A 5000-nucleotide genomic window follows, 5' to 3' on the forward strand; every position below is an offset into this window, starting at 1 on the left:
AATACATACATACAAATATACATACATACATACATACACACATACATACAAATATACATACATACATACACACATACAAACATACATACATACTGTACATACATACACACATACAAATATACACATATACATAAATATATATACATACATACATACAAACATTCATACATACATACATACACACATACAAATATACACACATACATAAATATATATACATACATACATACATACATACATAAATACATACACACATACATACATACATACATACATACACTGTACATACATACATGCATACATACATACAAACATACACACATACATACATTTATACATACATACATGCACACATACATACATACATGCACACATACATACATACATATATTACACATGTAACCACACATACGTACACCTACTTCTAAAGATAAACACTTGTTTTATCACTTAAGTTTTGATAATAGTCCTAAGGTTGGGCGGCTTTGCCCAATGGTGGGATGTTACACGAAAATTTTCATACTTTTTACGATTTCTAAGCTTCTGTTTCAGTTTATATCGTTTAATTTGGTACCAAATTGTTTGCCAATATTTTTAGTATAAAGATCAGGTCAAGTGAAATTACTCTTTTTTTCGATTTCTGAGCTTATGTTTCAGTTTATATCGTTCAATTTGGTATCAAATTGTTTGCAATATTTTTTTTAATATAAAGATATATACATACCAAGTCAAGTGGAATTATACTTTTTCAGATTTCTGAGCTTGTTTCAATTCATATCGTTCAATTTGGTATCAAATTGTTCGCAATATTTTTTTAATATAAAGATATATACATACCAAGTCAGGTGAAATTACTCTTTTTTTCGATTTCTGAGATTATGTTTCAGTTTATATCGTTCAATTTAGTATCAAAGTGTTTGCAATATTTTTTTCTATACAGGTATATACATATCAGATCAAATAGAATTACAAGATTGTCAGTCTATAGGAGAAATGCAATGTTTCTTGAAAAAATGTTTTTGAGTAATGTTTATAATTATTATTTATTTCCGACATTATTTTTAGCAGCGGGGGGAGGGGGGGTGGGGGAGTGCTAGAAATAACGAGAAGACATTGGCGTATATTTCAAAACAAATCCCATGATGATGGAAGAACGGTGATGAAGAACACGAACAAGATAGTGGAAGGCGAGGAAGATGACAAAGATGGTCAGGAGCCTACGCAAGGAGGCGCTGAGTATCTGCACCCGAAGACGTCGCTTTTACCCTATCATGACCATTGGGAACTTGAGACAGGTAACAAGCATTCATTTCCGGGAATTGGAGAGAATTGCGGGATTCGAACCCGCAACTAAGTGAAAACGAGGCCAACACGCTTCCGGTGACGGCACCAGCGTCAGGAGAGAGAGAGAGAGAGAGAGAGAGAGAGAGAGAGAGAGAGAGAGAGAGAGAGAGAGAGAGAGAGAGAGAGAGAGAGAGAGAGAGAGAGAGAGAGAGAGAGAGAGAGAGAGACGGGTGGGGAAAGAAAGAGAGAGAGAGGGAGAGAAAGAGACAGAGACAGAGAAAGAGAGAGAGGGAGAGAAAGAGACAGAGACAGAGAGAGAGAGAAGGGAGGAGAGTCGCGGATAAAGAGAGAGAGAGAGAGAGAGAGAGAGAGAGAGAGACAGAGACAGAGACAGAGACAGACAGAGAGAGAGAGAGAGAGAGAGAGAGAGAGAGAGAGAGAGAGAGGAATCTATTTGGGTGGATATCATAGGCAAGAATAAGAAACTTATTATTGGCGTGCTATATAGACCTCCTAACCTCAGTATTGAGTACACTGATCTCCTGATTCATGAAATTCGCAGAGCGTCCAGGTACAAAAATGTTGTGATCATGGGAGATTTTAATCATAGCAACATTGACTGGGAATTTTTAGTAGATCAGGAAGCGCAAAATTTCTTAGATGTGGTGCAGGATAATTTCCTAAAACAAATGATTACCGATTCTACAAGAGAAAAGAATACTCTGGACTTAATTCTAAATAACAATGAGCACCTAACGACAAACGTAAAAGTGGGAAATAGTCTAAGCTCCAGCGATCATCAAGAAATGAAATTTAATATAATTTTCGAAGAATTAAATAGTACGAATAACGTTCTAGTACCGGACTTTAAGAGAGCCAGTATTGATGAGATGGGAAAGTATTTAAGACATTTGGTTACTTACGAGACCGACCCAGGGGGCTGTGACGGAGTAAGATACACGGTCAGCCCGGACGTCATTAGCGCGGTCAGTCAGGTCACTGAGGGTAATATGTGTACTTTAGGTCAGTTTACTTACAAGCGGGAGGTCAACAGCCTGGTCAGCGATTTGGATGAAATGTACAATAACCTAACAGCTTTAATTCTAAATGCACAAAATAGATTTATTCCCCTCAAATCAATACGGAAGAATAGTAATACTCCCAAATGGAGGACAAACAGGCTGAAATATGAGATTGAAATGAAAAGAGAACTTTACACAAGAAAAAAAAACGGGGAAACGCACCTTAGATCCATATATAACGATATGCCAAGACTGGTTAAAAAGAACACGCGCACAGCGAAACGTAACTATGAAATTAAGGTTGCCAGACAAGCGAGAGCCAACCTTACAGAACAAATGATAAGGAAAGGATAGGCCTAAATATAAACGACGCAAATATCATGATAGAATCGGAGGAAAAAAATGAGTGAAGCGTTTAACAAATGTTTTCTCTCGGTGTTTACTAAGGAGAGGTTAGATAAAGTACCTGACTGCGATCCGATTTTAAATGGGAATGAATAAAGTGGACTATCAAATATCAGCATTGGTAAGGTAGAAGTAGTCAAACAGATTGAAAGACTTAAAACTACAAAATCCCAGGGTCCAGACGAAATTTTTCCGAGAGTGCTTAAAGAGTGTAAATTTGAAATCTGCGATCAGTTAACAGAAATATTTAATAAGTCGGTAGACACAGGCTTTGTGCCTATTGCTTGGGGGCAGGCAAACGTTGTTCCTGTTTTCAGAACAGGAGCATTAGATTTCATTGCTAGGACGGTTGCGAATAGAAGTGCAGAGGTAATTATCAAACTCTAGCTTTAGTTAGACCCATCCTTGACTATGCGGTACAATTTTGGTCTCCATCTTATAGAATGAACATCAATTCACTAGAACCAATACAAAGGAGAATTACCAAAATAATACACGGGCTCAGAATCTTACCTTACGAAGAGAGGCTTATGCACCTTAACTTACACTCTCTGGAAACACGCAGAGTGCGGGGTGACCTAATAGAGGTGTTCAAGTGGATCAAAGGCTTTAAGAAGGGTGAGGCAAAACAAGGTCGTCATATTAAGACAACAAAGCAGGACTCGCGGTAATGGGTTTAAATTGGGCAATTTTAGATTTAAGAAGGAAATAGGCAAGAATTGGTTTACTAATAGGATGGTCAACGAATGAAATAGACTTAGTAACCATGACGTAGTGAAAGCTGAAACTATCGGTTGTTTTAAGAAACGGTTAGACAACTTTATGGATGGGGATGAGAGGTGGTAAGGGACATGGAACTGCCTAGTGTAGGCCTTATGGTATCTTACAGGCTCCTTCATTCTTATGTTCTTATGAGAGACAGAGAGAGAGAGAGAGGGAGAGGTTAGGGGGATGTTACCCGCCCTTCCTCTCCCAGGTTAAGTTTGTACACTTGGTGGTGGTGAGGGTGAGGGTGGGGGGTGGGGGTGGGGTTAACGAGCCAACAGAGCCCCCCTTCCCCCCGCCCCCATAGAGGGGGAGATCACGAGACCAAGGAGGGGTAAAAGAACGGGGAAGGTCAAGTGGCAGAGGGGGGGGAGGGAAGACCCAGAAAATGATAGGAAGAGAGGAAGGAGGAGGATGGAGAGGGAACGAGGAAGGAGGAGGATGGAGGGGAAACGAGGAGGAAAGAGGACGGAGGGAGAAGGAGGGAAGGAGGGAAGGAGGAAGAAGGGAGGAAGGAGGGAGAAAGGTGGTATTGGCGAAGGAGGACGGACGGGGAAGGAGGAAAGAGGGAGGAAGGATGGAGGAAGGCGGGAGGAAGTAGAGAGGAGGAAGGAGGTATTGGCGAAGGAGGAATGAGGAGGGAAGAGGAGGAGAATGAACGAGAAAGGGGAAAGTAAGAAGGGAGGAAATAAGAAGGAGGAAGCAGTAAAGAAAGAGGAAGGAGGAAGGGACAAGAAGGAAGGGTGGAGGATGAAGGGAGGAGGTTAAAGGGAGGAGGGTGGAGGGAGAAGGGTGGAGGGAGGAGGGTGGAGGGAGGAGGGTAGAGGAATTAGGGTGGAGGGAGGAGGGTGGAGGGAGAAGGGTGGAGGGAGGAGGGTGGAGGGAGGAGGGTGGAGGGTGGAGGGAAGAGGGTAGAGGGAAGAGGGTGGAGGGAGGAGGGTGGAGGGAGGAGGGTGGAAGGAGAAGGGTGGAAGGAAGAGGGAAGAGGGTGGAGGGAGAAGGGTGGAGGAAAGAGGGAAGAGGGTGGAGGGAGGAGGGTGGAGGGAAGAGGGTGAAGGGAGGAGGATGGAGGGATGAGGGTGGAGGGAGAAGGGTGGAGGGAGGAGGGTGGAGGGAAGAGGGTTCAGGGAGAAGGGTGGAGGGAGGAGGGTGGAGGGAGGAGGGTGGAGGGAGAAGGGTGGAGGGAAGAGGGTGGAGGGAAGAGGATGGAGGGAAGAGGGTGGAGGGAGGAGGGTGGAGGGAAGAGGGTTGAGGAAAGAGGGTGGAGGGAAGAGGGTGGAGGGAAGAGGGTGAAGGGAGAAGGGTGGAAGGAAGAGGGAAGAGGGAAGAAGGGGGAGGGAAGAGGGTAGATGGAAAAGGCTGAAGGGAGGAGGGTGGAGGGAGGAGGTTAGATGGATGGAGTGTGAATTTATTGTTCAATTCTTGCTACCGTCAAGCGATCTTATTCCCTGCCCTTAATCAAGGGACTATGCTCTAACTTATCCTACTTATCTCAGTATCGGGCGAAATTGCCATCAAGGGGCA

Source organism: Oratosquilla oratoria, chromosome 44 (assembly GCF_046742065.1).
Source record: "Oratosquilla oratoria isolate Oo_2021 chromosome 44, ASM4674206v1, whole genome shotgun sequence".
Taxonomy (NCBI): Eukaryota; Metazoa; Arthropoda; class Malacostraca; order Stomatopoda; family Squillidae; genus Oratosquilla; species Oratosquilla oratoria.